We start from the raw sequence: 16,380 nt of genomic DNA, 5'->3' as shown, positions 1-16,380 counted from the left end.
AGCAATATTGGCAGAAAGTTAGGAGCAGGCTCCAGAACAATACTAAGTATGATTCAAAAATGAATAATATATGGTTAGGTGCATATTCTAGCATTCTGCCCGATTTGCTTTTCAGAAATCGAAATCGCTTTTCTCATACTATTTGTTTTATTGAACAGAGACCATGACACGTGATTTTTATAAAACCCATGGAAAGAACACTCGTGATTTTTCTTAGTAGAAAGTGAGGACTGCAGATGTTGGACATCAATCGAGTGTGTGGTGCTAGAAAAGCACAGCAGGTAAGGCAGCAACCAAGGACTAGGAGAATAGGTGTTTCGGGCATAAGCCCTTCAACAGGAAGCCTTCCTGTTGAAGGGCTTATGCCCGAAACGTCTATTCTCCTGTTCCTCGGATGCTGCCTGACCTGCTGTGCTTTTCCAGCACCACACACTCGACACTTGATTTTCTTCATTTGGCTAATGTTTTCTTATTGTCTATCTTTTCCCTATCTCCAGAGGTAGTGGTGGAGGCTGGTACAATTGCAACATTTAAAAGGTGTCTGGATGGGTCTATGAATAAGAAGGGTTTAGAAGGATATGAGCCAAGTGCTGGCAAATGGGACTAGATTAGGTTGGGATAGCTGGTCCACATGGATGAGTTGGACTGAAGGATCTGTTTCCATGCCGTACATCTGACTCTATGACTCTCCAATAAACAGACTTGAGAGACGAGACTCTGCAAAAAAGGTATTTTAATAAATTCTGCCATTTTTTTACAAATATAATCCCTCTATCTCTGAAGCAGGCAGGCATAAACAGTAAACTGTAGACCAATTATCCTAACATCTGGTATTGGTAAAATGCTGGAATCCAGTATTAAGGACATAGTAGTACAAGACATTTAAAAAAAATGATAAAGTAATCAAGCAGAATTAGCAGTATTTTTGTTTGATTTTAAATGGTCCTTGAAGGACCGTTCAAGTTCCTTGATGGAATGGATGGAAGAGAAATGTTTGATGTATTCACTGTAAATGTATTATATTTGATTTTCAAAAAAGAATTTGATAAGTTGCTGCATAACCGATTACTATGCAAGAGAAGAACTCATGGTGTTTGGGTGATAATATTAGCATACGTAGAGGACTTGCTGAGTAACTGGAAACGGATTTGAGATAAATGAGTAACTTTCAAGTTGGTAAACTAACTAGTGAGGTACTGCAAGTGTCAGTGCTGGGTCTTATGTGTTTACAATCTACTGATGTAAATTATTGGAATGAAGAGACCAGGTGTATTGTAATTAAATTTGCTGAAAATATGAAAGTAAATAATTGCACTGTATGCAGTTTTGGTTTCTTTATTTAAAGAGGGAGTTTAGTGAAGTTTGCTTGAAAGAAGGCTTTGTCTTTTGAGGAAAGGTTGAACAATTTGTCTATACTCATTGGAGTTTAGAAGAATTAGAGGTGATTTTTATGGAAAGTTATAAGGATCTTGAAGGGACTTCAGAGTATTTGCTGGGAGAATATTTCATCCTGTGGGGAAATCTCGTGGACCGAGTGCCGATCCTTGTGGCACTCCACTGGTCAGAGGCCTCCAGTCTGAAAAACAATCCTCTGCCACCACCATCAACACCACCCTCTGTCTTCTCCTTCGAGCTAGTTCTCCCTGTATTCCATGAGAGTTAACCTTGCTAACCAGTCTCCCATGGGGAACCTTGTTGAATGCCTTACTGAAGTCCATATAGATCATGTCTACCGCTCTGCCTTCATCAATCTTCTTTGTTACTACTTCAAAAAACTCAATCATTTGTGAGACATGATTTCCCATGCACAAAGCCATGTTGACTATCCCTAATCAGTCCTTGCCTTTCCAAATACACGGACATCCTGTCCCTCCGGATTCCTCCAACAACTTGTCCACCACCAATGTCAGGCTCACTAGTCTATGGTTCCCTGGCTTGTCCTTAACACCACGGCATCTCACCTGTGACTAATCACTTCCCTAGCTTCCCACAGAGTTCTAGGATACACCTGATCAGGTGCTGGGGATTTATCCACTTTTATGTGTTTCAAGACATCCAGCACTTCTCCTCTGTAATTTGAGCATTTTTCAAGGTGTCACCATCTATTTCCCTACATTCTATATCTTCCATGTTCTTCTCCCCAGTAAACACTGATGCAAAATATTTGTTTAGTATCTCCGCCATCTCCTGCGGCTCCACACAAAGGCTGCCTTGCTGATCTTTGAGGGGTTCTATTCTCTCCCTTTAATTACCCTTTTGTCCTTAATGTATTTATAAAAACCTTTCAGATTCTCCTTAACTCTATTTGCCGAAGCTATCTCATGTCTCCTTTTTGTCCTTCTGAATTCCCTCTTAAGTATACTCCTACTGCCTTTATTCTCTTCTAAGGATTCACTCGATCTATTCTGTCTATACCTGATGTATGCTTTCTTATTTTTCTTAAGTAAACCCTCAAATTTGCTACTCATTCAGCATTCCCTACACCTACCAGCCTTTCTTTTCACCCTAACAGGAATATACTATCTCTGGACACTCATCGCATTTCTGAAGGCTTCACATTTTCCAGCGTCCCTTTACCTGCGAGCATCTGCCCCCAATCAAATTTTGAAAGTTCTTGCCTAATAGTGTCAAAATTAGCCTGCCTCCAGTTTAGAACTTCAACTTTTAGATCTGGTCTATCCTTTTCCATCACTATTTTAAATCTAATAGAATTATGGTCACCCAAAGTGCTCCCCAGTGACACCTCAGTCACCTGCCCTGCCATATTTCCCAAGAGTAGGTCAAGTTTTGCACCTTCTCTAGTAGGTACATCCGCAGACTGAATCAGAAAATTTCCTTGTACACACTTAACAAATTCCTCTCCATCTAAACCCTTAACATTATGCAGTCCCAATCTATGTTTGGAAAGTTAAAATTCCTGACCATAACCACCCTATTTTTCGTACAGATAACTGAAATTTCCTTACAAATTTTTTTCTCCATTTCCCGCTGTCTATTAGTGGGTCTGTAATACAACCCTAATAAGGTGATCATCCCTTGCTTATTTCTCAGTTTCACCCAAATAACTTCCCTGTATGTATTTCCAGGCATATCCTCCCTCAGTTCAGCTGTAACATTATCCCTTATCAAAAACTCCCCTCCCCCTCCTATCTTGCCTCCCTTTTTGTCCTTCCTGGAGCATTTGTATCCTGGAACATTAAGCTGCCAGTCCTGTCCATCCCTGAGCCACATCTCTGTAATTGCTATGATATCCCAGTCCCATGTTCCTAACCATGCCCTGAATTTGCCTGCCTTCCCTGTTAGGCCTCTTGCATTGAAATAAACGCAGTTTAATTTACCAGTCCTACCTTGTACTCTGCTTTGTTCCTGCCTGCCCTGACTGTTTGTTTGACTCGCTTCTTTTCTCAACTGTACCAGTCTCAGATTGATCTCTCTCCTCACTGGGTCCCAACACACCCCACTCCCCCGCCCCCCCACCTTACTAGTTTAAATCCTCCCAAGCAGCTCTAGGAAATCTCCCTTCCAATTCAGGTGCAATCTGTCCTCCTTATACGGATTACTTCTACTCCAGAAGAGATTCCAGTGATCCAAAAATGTCAATTTTTCTTCCATACACCAGCTCCTCAGCCATGCATTCATCTACTCTATCCTCCTATTCCTACCCTATTAACTCATAGTACCGGGAATGATCCAGATATTACTACCCTCGAAGGCCTTTTTTTAAATTTCTGCCTAACTATTTATATTCTAAATCATATCTGTATTCTCCCTTCAGAATCTCATCCTTTTCCCTTTCTATATTGTTGGTTCCAATATATACAATGATCTCCTGCTGGACCCTTTTCCCCCATGAGAACAATCTGCACCCTCTCTGAGACATCCATGATCCTGGCACCAGGGATGTAACACACCATTCTTATTTATCGCTACTAGGCACAGAAATGTCTGTCTGTGCCTTGGACTAGAGAATCCCCTAACACAATTGATCTCTTGGAACCTGATGTACCCCTCTTGCATTAGAGCCAGTCTCAATACCAGACACTTGGCTGTTTGTGCTACATTCCTCTGAGAATCCATCACTCCCTACATTTTCCTCGATGGATGCTTTGGAGAATCTGGAGAACTTGAAGTGGGAAGAGAATCTATTAATGGAGTTTGTATCCAAAATGTTTTGAACATTTAGATGTAGAAACATGCAAGGATTGAACCACACTTAATGACAGGGGAGTGATGAAAGAAAATCTCACAACTGACTACATTGAAAACTGTAGAAAAATTGAACAGACATTGAGGTGTTGTCCTATGATCACAATCCCAAATGCTGGTACTGACTTCCAATAATACTTGCTATGCAATTAATGTCAGCCTTTGGGATCTGAACATAAATTAGGCAGAAATGGGCATGGTTAATAAGTATGAATAACTTGCTTTAGGACTTGAAAAAAACAAATGTTAGATATTATTTAAAGTGGACTGATAAGTTTGAGAGTTAGGCCTTTTGAGATAGTGTTATTGTTTGAACAGGAAAGGAATGGCATTGGAACAGAAGGGTTCTTTCTGTTGATATACTTGAGAGCCAGAGAGAATCTTTTTCACAAAGATGTGGAAATTAAAGGAACAATAAGAGACAATGCTGGAAGGTAGGGGACTGGAATTTTTTCCCTTGTAGAAAAATTTGAAATCTAAACTAGCCTGATGGTGTCTGAATAACCCCTAATTTTCTTTACAGCTAGTTCTACGCAGTTTCTTGTGTCATGATGAGAAATTGTTTTATGTGCATGGTAGCATGCATCAATTTCTTAGTCTACTCTGCTTTTGTCACTGTTCACAGAATCTTAGGATTGTTTTGGTGCAAACAGACTATTCAGTCCATCATGTCTGCACCAGATTTTCAACAAACAGCATTACCTATTGCCAAATCTCATTTTTCCTCCATACCTTTGTGCACTATTTCTGTCCAAATAAGCATGCAACACCCTCTTGAATTCCTCAATTTAACCTAGCTCCACCATTTTTTTTCTGGCAGTGTATTCCACGTCCTAACTATTTCATTATTATCTTGGGTATGAATTTTAAAAATTACAATAAGAAGAACCAAAAATAGAGGGTGAAGATAAATGTTGAAGATATACTTGCCAGTATATGTTAAGACAGACAGCAAGAACTTCTTTAAATATATGAATAGAGAAGCTCAAGGTTAACACAGGCCCCTTAGAAAATGAGACTGTGGGAATAATGGGAACCAGGAAGTTGAATAAATACTTTACACCAGTCTTCACTGTAGAAGACACCTGTAGCATTGCAAAATTATGAAGCAATCCAGGGACACATGGAGGCAAGGAAACAAATACAATAACTATGGCTACCTAAACTGTGGGGCAAAGGCTTGCTAAATATCCTGGACTTGAGATGTACCCTAGGATATTAAGAGGCAACTACAAAGATAGTGGATATACTGCGTCGTAATCTTTCAAGAAACTTAAGATTATGGAAATGTCCCAGAACATTGGCAATTTTCCAATGTCACAGCTTTATTTAAGAAGGTGGGGACACAAAAAAAAAGCCAGTCTATTATTGGGAGAATGCTACAGTCTATTATAGAGTATGTGATGGCACAGAATATAGAAGCACATCAAGTGATCAAGTAGCATCAGCATAACTTCATGAGGGGGAATATCATGCCTGATAAATTTATTAGAATTCTTTGAGGGGATCAAAAGCAGGGATCGATAATAGATGTAATATATTTGGATTTTCAGAAGTAATTTGATGAGGTACCACACGCTAGGATACTTCTTAAGATAAGAACCTATGAAGTATAGAAAGTGTATATTAGCATGGCTGGAGGATAGTGGTTAAAGGCGGAGATTTGGGGGAAAAAGAGGGGATTTTCAGAAATGGCAACCTGTAACTAGTGAAATGCCACAGAGATCAGTGCAGCCATTATTTACAATATAAATGACTTGGGTGAGAAAAGTGAATGTACTATAACCAAGTGTGCAGATACAATATAGCTGGGAAGGCAAGTGGTGAGGATCGCACCAAGTCTGCAGAGGGATCCAGACAAGTTATGCAGGTGAACAGAAAACTTGGCAAATAAAATGTAATGTGGGAAAAGTGAGATTGTGCAGTTTGGTATGAAGAGTAGAGGTGTTGAATATTCTTTAAATGGAGAAAGACTGTAGAAAGCTGCAAAACAGGGTTTTGGGAGTCCTTATGCGAAAACCTTTCTGAATGCACATCCAGGTTTAGCAGCTAAGAGGGAACGCAAATGGAATATTGGCCTTTATTTCAAGGGGAGAAATAAAAAATGAGGAACTCTTGCTAAAACTATGTAAGGCACTAGTTAGACCACAGCTGGAATATTATGAACAATTTTGGGCCTTTTATTTAAGGAAAGACATAATGGTAGAAAAGCTTCAGTGGGCTGATCCCAGCTGTTGAGGGACCGTCGTACAAGGAGAGGTTGTGTAGATTGGATCTGTACTCGTAATTTAGAGAATGAGAAGCACCTTTTTTAAACATAGAAGATGCTTAGGAACTTTGCATGTTGGATACAAGGAAGTTATTTCTGCTTGTGGGAAAGTCTAGGACTACAGTGCACAATATCAGGATAAGAGGTTGCACTTTCAAGACTGACAAGCTGGAATTACTTCTCAGAGTTGAGATTTTGGGTAATTCTTTACCACAGAGGGTTATAGAGGAAGGTCTGTTAAGTATATTGAAGTTTGAGATAGAAAGACTTTTATTCAATAAAGGAATCAGTGGTTCTTTGGGAAAAAGCAGGAAAGTGGAGTTGAGGATTATCAGATCAGCTGTTGTTTCATTGAATGGCAGACAGACTCAATGGGCTCAATTACTTTTTTTAAAAAAAGAAAAAACTGCAGGTGCTGTAAAACAAAAACAGAAATTGCTGGAAAAGTTCAGCAGGTCTGTGGAGTGAAATCAGAGTTATTGTTTCGGGTCCATTGATCCTTCCTCAGAACAATTCTGAGAACTGAGAATCCAGCCAACAGTGCATTGAAATTAGTCAAGTCAAGAGAATTTCAGCAAAGGATGAGCTGAGGAAAGAGCAGTCAAGTGAAAACATGTGTTTTTTTATGATGCAGTTATGAAGTCTGAAGCTCATCTCTGGATCAAATGTGTTACCAAAGTTTCACACGGATTAGTTTAATTTCAGACTGTGGTGGGGGAGAGGGATGGAACTCGCAGAGTTTAGAGCTGAAAACAATGGCATGAATCTTTTAATTGTTTATTAGATGTGTAATTTTCTAAATGCTAACATCTGAAGGTGTAACATTTGCACTAATTAAAGTATAATGATGTAAAATATTTGATTTTCTATATTTATAGGACATTTGCAAAAGGCTAAATTCAAGCATCTGTTATTGGCGACTAATGATGACTTTGATTACAGTTGACATTAGTTTTTTCTTTCCATATTCATTAAATATAGCCACCTAGAAAAAAAAATTAAGTAAGACACATAATATGCCGATAAAACGAATGCATTGAATTAAACAAAGTTAAAAAATCTCTCAACACCAGCTTAAGGACCAACAGGTTTATTTGGAAGTACTGGCTTTAGGAGCGCTGCTCCATCAGGTAGTTGTGGAGCAGGATAATAAGACACAGAATTTATAGTAAAAGATTACAGTATCATGCATGCAACTGAAACGATATATTGAACAAATCTAGATTGCTATTAAATTTTTCTTTAAATAACTTAAGGTTTTTTTTAACAAGTGGCATCTCCGCTCAGACAATGTATTAAAGGTGTGACATTAGAGTCTGGTTGTATCCCAATCTTGAGCCAGACTAGTTTTGTTTCCAAAGTAGGAATTTATAAAATGTTACATGAATTGACTGCCTGCAGATTGTGCTTTTTGAACAAAATAGAATGTATTTGCAGTTACAATTCTGCAAATGCAAAATCACCCCATAGAATTATCTGTGTATGTGCATTGCTATAATCTGTTTTGTTGAATTGAAACATCACTGGGTCAAAATCCGTAGAATTCTCTCCCTTATGGCATCATGGGTCTACCTACAGCATGTGGACTGGAACAGTTCAAGTAGGCACCTTCTCAAGGGAACTAGCAATGGGAAATAAATATTGGCTCAGTCCATAATGCCCACATTCCACAAGTCAACAAAAAAATGTGCAATTCTTCCTGTCTACAAAAAAATCAAAGCTTTGTTCGTAATATGTCACTTCCAATGCTTACAAATGCACCACCCTGACAGCCCTCATTAACTACCATACTCTTGGATTTTAAACGGGATTATGTGCTGCTTTACTTTTTATTTTAGAGGGCAGTCAGGGCCTTGTTTTAATATCACACCCAAAAGGTATCTCTAACAATGCAGTAGTCTTTCAGTATGGCTGCACCTCTTGCCCATCTCCAGTTTCTTTGACATGATGGATCATTTTTTAACTTTGTTTGTGCTTTAAGATGCAATTGTGATACTTACACTGAACTCTTGAAGATTTTTTTATATAGCATAGGGTAAATATAATTGCAAGAAATCTTGAGTATCTTATGGCCAGTTGTTTATTTCAAAATAATAACGCATTAATCTTGAACTAACTTTTTTTTGTTTGAGAAAACCAGATGGTTTTGGTGGTTTGGGTTCACAACACAAAGTACATAGCAAAGCTGGAAAGACTCAATAGATCTGGCACATCTGTGGAGAGAGAAAACAAGTCCAATATTACTCTTGAGTTCAAACAGGACATGTTGCAGGTTTCTTGCATCTGCAGTATTTTGCTTTTACTACATTTAAAAGTGCATCTTAATTGGATAAAGTTTATTGGAAACAGCTGTTTCTGTGCCACATTTATGGCAAATGTAAAGAGTCTAAAATGCAATAGCTATCTGTATAAATATAAAATTTCTAGAAAGTAGGGGCAGGTCATTTGTCACAGCTGCTCCCATGCTATTATAGGTAAATATTCATGTTTTTACCATTTCTTCATTGTTGCTATGTCAACATATGTCGAAGTCAACAGTTGGTTTGGATTTGGAATGAAACCTTTATATAGTGATGTGTGCTGTTTGTGTTACTCTTTTCCTTTTCAGGCAGGCTGAAACCAGGTGATGATAATAAGTCTTTAAGAAGTTCAAAGAAAATAGAAAACTATTTGATAGACGTTTGTAAAATTTTTGAGGGTGTATTAGAGACTTGATAGAAACACTGTTCGACCAGTGGAAACAATCTAGATTGAGTTGCATAAATGAAAATAACACTAAATGTAAGAGTTTAGAAATGTAGCAGGAGAAAGGTTTTTATGTGAAGGATTAGGAGTCTGCAAAGAGTCTCTGCTTCAATCAGCAACTATGTCAATGTTTAAGAATAGATTAGGAAGGAAAGAGGAGAATGCGTTCTAAGAACATTTCAGCAGGAGACTTTGGAAAATGGTAGTGTGAAGTATACACTTTGCTCCACTGCTCGTTGCTGCTTGTAATTTCTATGTAATTGTTTTTTTTAAAAAAACAATCATTGTTGCATTTGATTAGCAAAACCTGCACACTGATATGCAGTTTGGATTCCATTAGGACCACTCTGCTCCTACCTCTTTACAGCCTTGGTTCAAACATGGATGTGAAAGCTAAATTCCAGAGGTGATGCGAGAGTGCCAGCCCTTTGTATCAAGGCCACATTTGACTGTGTGAAACAAGAACCCCTAGCAAAACTGGAATCAATAAGAATCAAGGGGCAAACTCTCCGCTGGTTAGAGTCATACTTGGCACATAGATGAATTGTGGTTGTTGGAGCTCAGTCATTTCAGTTCCAGGAAATTTCTGTAGAAGTTTCTCAGGGTTGTGTCCTTGGCCCAACCAACTTCAGCTGCTTCATCAATTACTTTCCTTCCATCATAAGGTCAGAAATGGGGATGTTAGCCAATGTTCAGCACCATTTATGTTCAGATGCTGAAGCAGCCCATTTTCAAATGCAAGAAGACCTGAACAATATCCAGGGTTGGGCTGAAAATGTCAAAGCAACATTTAACCGATGTAAATGCCAGGCAATGACCATCTCCAATAAAGAGACAATCTAGCCACTATATCTCTTGATTTCAATGATGTTGCCATCACTGAATACCCACCATCAATATCCTGGAGGTTACTTTGACCAGAAACATTGTCCCCCAAGTTAGGTATTTGGACCTAAATAAACTACATCTTGTTATGATGAACTTCTTGTTAAGTCTCACTACTGGCTGTGCAAGTGTATGTTTAAATGCAGTGAAGGAATGTGACAGCATCCTACTACCTACTAATATACCATGGAGTTGATTAGCTCAGTTGGCTGGATTGCTAGTTTGCAATACAGTGATTCCAACAACATGGGGTTCAATTGCTGTAGCGGCTGAGGTTATCATGAAAGATTGTCCTTATCAACCTCTCCATCTTTTATTCATGCCACACCCAGTTCTGTTATCAAATAGGTTGCTTTTAGCACGGTCACCCATTCTCATCTACTCCTAGGCATTGCTCACATTTATATAAGGGTGCTTTTAAGTACAGCTTCCCCATTTTCTCCTACTGTTAGATTATATTATTACTTATTCTGCTTCTCTTCTGTCCTGAAGGAATGAGATGCAATCTATAATCTCCATGTTTAGCTAGTCCTTTCATATATCTCTATCTGGGCTCCATTTCCACCCATCCGTTCTTGTCTTTCCACATTCCTGCCCACCTCTTTCTCTCTCTTTCCCCCCCCCCCCCCCATCCCTCACCGACTACCAACCAACCAACCACACTCATGCACACACCCTTCAGCATAAGCACCACCTTTTCCAACCTCCCCACTCACCTGAGGCATGGGAAGCCTCAGGTTATAAACCATCACAACCTCTCACCCTCGCCCATCTCTCTTCACATTCTTCTTCCACTCTTCTCCTGTCCTCCCTTCTCTCTCCTCCATCCCCCTCCCCAGTTCTCCCCCTTCTGTGTTCTCCCCTGCCCATTCTTCTCCCCCCCCCACTCTTCTTCAACACTCCTCTCTTTCTCTCTCTTGCACTTTCTTTTTCCCATCCCCTTTGTGGCGCTCTTCCCCTACCCTGTCTGTGTGCGTGTGTGTGTCTGTCTGTTTGTCTCTCACAGGCACACACACACTTTTCAGTCTGATAGGCCCATGGTGACTTTACCACTACCGATATGCCTTATCATCATATAAGGTTAGAAGGGGCTGTTGTTGACTGTGTGCAATATTCAACATTTATTCATGGCTTTCCAAATTCTGAACCAACCCATGATCATGTCCAGCACGACCTGGACAACATCTAAGTTTTGGGCTGATGCGTAGAAAGTAGCATTTGAACCATACAGGTGCTAAACAACCATTTTCAACAAGAGTTGAACCACCTACCCCAGAGTTTTGGTGAAATTGCATTTATTGAATCTTCCAATATTAGCATCCTGGGTGACGTTACCATTGATCAGAAACTGAACTAGACCAACCATATAAATACCATGTTTGCAGGAGTAGGTCAGATTCTTGGAATTCTGTCGTGAGAACTTATCTTTTGTTTACCAGGGTCTACTCACTGCCTACAAGGCACAATTCAGGAATGTGATGCAATGCTGTCCCTTTATTGGATGTGTGAAGCTTGACAGTATCCAGGATAAAGATTGCCTGATCAGCACACTAGCCATCATCCAACATTCACCTTCCCTCATCGCCTGCACAGTGGCAGCAGTGTGTATCGTCTGCAAGATACACTGCAGTGACTCACCCAGATGCCTTCTATCATCTGGAAGGACAAGGACAGCAGGTGCATAGGTACACCACTAATTCCCCTCTAAGTCTCTCATCATTCTGACTTGGAATTATTTTGCTTCTCCATCATGGTCACTGGGTCATAACCTTGGCAATCCCTCCCTGGCAGCACTGTTGGCATAACTGCAACCCAAGGACTGCAATTTAAGAAGGCAGTTCATCATCACCTTCTCTAGGGAAACCAGGAATAGTCAGTAAATGCTGATGTAACCAGTGACACTGTCCTCGCATGAATTAAAAAAACTTAAATCCCACTGATGAATCCTGACATATACACATTGCACCTGGTTTGACTGAAAAAAATCCTCCTTCAGCTAATGGTTAGCACTCTGAAATGTTAAAGCGAAACAAAGGTTTTTGAAAGGAGATGAAACTTTTGACTAAGAACTGATTATTTTATATTTTTATACAATCAGTAAATGTGGTTAACATTTTGTGCAATATTAGTAATAGTTCAATCTTTACAAGTTGCTGCTTGTTAAAGCTCATAACCGCATGTCTAAAAAAATTTGTTTTTTTTGCCTGAGTACAGATTTTGAAATATGATGTCTGTAATGTAATCCATGTAAGGGTATGGAGGCACAGCCTAATCTGCTGTTCTTTTCAGTCTCTGTATATTTGTAATTTTTTCAACGCAGTTTTCAAATCCCCTTTTTAAGCTCCTTTATTTTATCTGGCCTGTGTGAAGAAAAAATGGTAACCTTCTACCCGCTTTACCTTTAATGGTAAATTTTGATTTTATTTGTAAACCTTTCATTGACTTCCCTCCCCACCCCTTTCCGCTTTCCACAAAGACCGTTCACTCCATGACTACCTGGTCAGGTCCATGCCCCCCAACAACCCACCCTCCTGTCCTGGCACCGTCCCCTGCCACCGTAGGAATTGCAAAACCTGCGCCCAAACCACCATCCAAAGTCCCAAAGGAGCCTTCCACATCCATCAAAATTTCACCTGCACATCCACCAATGTCATTTATTGTCTTCGTTGCTCCCGATGCGGTCCCCTCTATATCCTCGCAGAGTGTTTCAGGCAACATCTCTGGGACACACACACCAATCAACCCCACCGCCCCATGGCCCAACATTTCAACTCCCCCTCCCACTCTGCTGAGGACATGCAGATCCTGGGCCACCTCCACCGCTGCTCCCTCACCACCTGATGCCTGGAGGAAGAATGCCTCATCTTCCGCCTCGGAACACTTCAACCCCAGGGCCTCAATGTGGACTTCACCAGTTTCCTCATTTCCCCAGTGTGTGTATCCATTTGCACTTTAAAGGGGTATAGTTTAAATTTCATAACACATTAGTAATCCTTTCTTTCCTGTGCCATTTATTAAAATTAGTTACAATAAATTTTTAATGTCTGCTAATGATCGTGATTTGCTTTTGTTCAGAAAGCTGTAAGTAAGACAAACTGATAATCTCAATGGTCTTTTCACAGCTTGTGGAACACCGGGGCGCACACGTGCAGTTTTGGCTCCCTGACATCTATCACGTTGTATTAATTTAATTCAATATGAACTATCAATTGATTTACTTTTTATCTTCCAATTAAGAAGAAGATTCCTGAAGAAGGGCTGATGCCCTTAACGTCGATTCTCCTGTTCCTTGGATGCTGCCTGACCTGCTGTGCTTTTCCAGCAACACATTTTCAGCTCTGATCTCCAGCATCTGCAGTCCTCACTTTCTCCTCCTTCATGTTGCAGTTGTCTAACTCCTTCATGCTGTTCAAACTACTATACATTACACATACAAATGTGTTCTTTAACTTTGTTAAAATTGATATTCCACAAATATATACACCCATCTGAAGATATCGTACTTACAATCGTCATTTTTATTCCGTATTGGAATATCATTGAGTCAAACAACATAGAAACAGACCCTTTAGTCCAACCAGTTCATGCTGATCATAATCCCAAACTAAACTAATTCCCACTGCCTGCACTTAGCCCATATCACTTTAAACATTTCTTATTCATTAATTTATTCAAATGTCTTTTTAAATGTTGTAACTGTACCTGCATCCACCACTTCCCCTGGAAGTTTATTGCATACGTGAACCACTTTTTTTTTTAAAATGCTGCGTCTTTTTTTAAAATCTTTCTCTTCTTGATTTAAAAATATACCCCCTAGTTTTGAAATCCCCTACTGTAGACCATTCACCTTATCTATAACCCTCATGATTTTATAAACTCTATAAGGTCAGTCCTCAACCTCTCATTCCAGTGAAAATAGTCCCAGCCTATCCAACTTCTCCTTATAACTCAAACCCTCCAATCCCAGCAACATCCTGATAAATCTTTTCTGAACCTTCTCCATCTTAATATCCTTTCTATAACAGGGATACTAGACTGGACACAGTACTCCAGAAGAGGCCTCACCAACGTCCTGTACAATTTCATCATGCCATCCTGACTCCTAAGACTAAAAGGTCTGAGCAGTGAAGACAAGTGTGCTAAACGTTGTCTTAACTACTCTGTCTATATGTGATGCAAACTTTTAAGAATTGTGTACCTGAGCCCCTAGGTCTCTCTGTTCCACAACACTACTCAAGACCCTACTTTTAATTGTATAAATCCTGCTCTCAAGTTTTTTACCAAAGTGCAACACCTTGCATTTATCCAAATTAAACTCGGTCTGCCACTCTTCAGCTCATCGACCCAATTGCTTAGGAACTCTTTGTAATCTTGGCTAATCTTCTTCGCTGTCCACTATATTACCAATTTTGGTGTCATCCACATACTTAGTGTCTTCTGTATTCTCATCTGAATCATTTATATAAATGACAAACAAAAGTGGACTCAGCATTGATACCTGTTGATATTGCTGGTTGGGTCAGCATTTGTCACCCAAGCCTAGTTGCCCTTGAAAAAGTGGTGGTGAGCTGCCTTCTTAAATAGCTACAGCCCATGTGCTAGAGGTACATCCACAATGCCCTTTATGGAGGGAGTTCAAGGATTTTGATCCAGTGTGAGTAAAGGAACAGCAATACGTTTCCAAATAAGAATAATTGGTGGCTTGGAGGGGAACTGCAGGTGTTCCTATTTCCATTATCTGCCTCCCTTGTCCTTCTCGATGGAAGTGCTTCTGGTTTTGGAAGGTGGTGTCTAAGGATCTTTCCTGAATTTGCTGCAAATTGTTGTAGATGGCACACAGTGCTGGTACAGAACAATAATGATGGAAGGAGTAGATATGGTGTCAATCAAGTCATTTGCTTGAGTTTTGCTGGAGTTGCACTTATCCAGACAAGTGTGGAGTAGTCCATCACACTCCTGACTTGTCTTGTAGATGGTGGCCAGCTCTAGAGAGTTACAATCTGAGTTACCCACTGCTGGGTTCTTAGTTTCTGACCTGCTTTTGGAGCTGCTATATTTAAATGGCTAGTCCATTTCAGTTGCTGGTCAGTGGTAATTTCCAGGGTGCTGATGATGGGAGATTCTGCTGTGGTAGTGCTGTAGAACATCAAGAAATTAGTTTGATTCTCTCTTGCTGGAGATGGTCTTTGTCTGGTATTTGTGTGGCATGAATGTTACTTACCAGCCCTGGATGTTGTCTAGGTCTTGCAGCATCTGGAGACTGTATCCTTCAGTACCTGAGGAGTCTCAAATGAAGCTGGACATTGTGTAATCATCAGAATATTCCTCCTTCTGACCTTATGATGGTGAGATGGTGAAACAGCTGAAGATGTTTGGGCCCACTGAGATCTATTGAGATGACAGGCCTTTGCGTTTGGTATGAGTCCAACCAGCAGAGAGTGAAAGTCCCCCAATCATACTATCAGTTTCCATTGACTGCAACTTTGCAGGGTCGCCTTCATGTAATATTTAATGAAGTGTAGCCTTGATGTTGAGGGTGGTTACTCTTGCCTCACTTCAGGATTTCAGCTCTTCCATCTATATTTGTATCAAGGCTGTAATGTGGTTGGATAAAGAGTTGCCCTGGAGGTGCCCAAACTAGGTGCCATTGAGCAAGTCATTGCTGAGCAAGTGCTGTTTGATAGTACTGCTGATGATATCTTCCATCACTTTACTGGTTATTGAGAGTAAACTGATGAGATAGTTGGCCAGATTGGATTTGTTTTGCCCTTTCTAAAATAGCAAGAATTTTTAAAAGTACATTAAAAATGCATAAAGACATGAAGTTGGAGATTATGTAAATTTCACTTGCTTACCTATTTTGCCAAATTCAGCCATATAAGTGAGTGATTAACTGGAAATTATGTACAGTTATACAAGGAGTGAAACGTCATTGTTTACCTTATTAAGTAAGTCAAGTATTGATAAAATTAACTCATCTTAGTACTGTGGCTTGTACTCTGGAATGTGTTTCAGATGTTTCTGTAATTGAAATCTCTGCATTTTCTTATAGCTGCAAATGAATGGGTGGCAGCAAACACAAATAACTATCAGTATAATTGATGTTCAAGGACAATGATAATACTAACAAAATATTGAAATAGCTACTGATAAAATGCTTGCCAGATTAGAATCTGGTATGTGCATAACTAGTAACTGTTGATGAAAGCAATTGGAATGATACTGTATTCACTTTTGTTGTTTCTGGAGTGTGAAGTATACAGTTTAATAGAGGA

The 16,380-nt window shown here is 39.7% G+C and overlaps 1 protein-coding gene across 9 annotated transcripts in view; it reads left to right on the top strand.

Annotated features, from left to right (window-relative positions):
• caska (calcium/calmodulin-dependent serine protein kinase a) overlaps positions 1-16,380 on the top strand; it is a 746,802-nt gene that overhangs the window by 109,241 nt on the left and 621,181 nt on the right. The window lies entirely within an intron of this gene.

This window comes from Chiloscyllium punctatum, chromosome 15 (genome assembly GCF_047496795.1).
Source record: "Chiloscyllium punctatum isolate Juve2018m chromosome 15, sChiPun1.3, whole genome shotgun sequence".
Lineage (NCBI taxonomy): Eukaryota > Metazoa > Chordata > Chondrichthyes > Orectolobiformes > Hemiscylliidae > Chiloscyllium > Chiloscyllium punctatum.
Note: the sequence above shows the minus strand (reverse complement) of the source record. Positions and strands in the feature narration are given on the sequence as shown.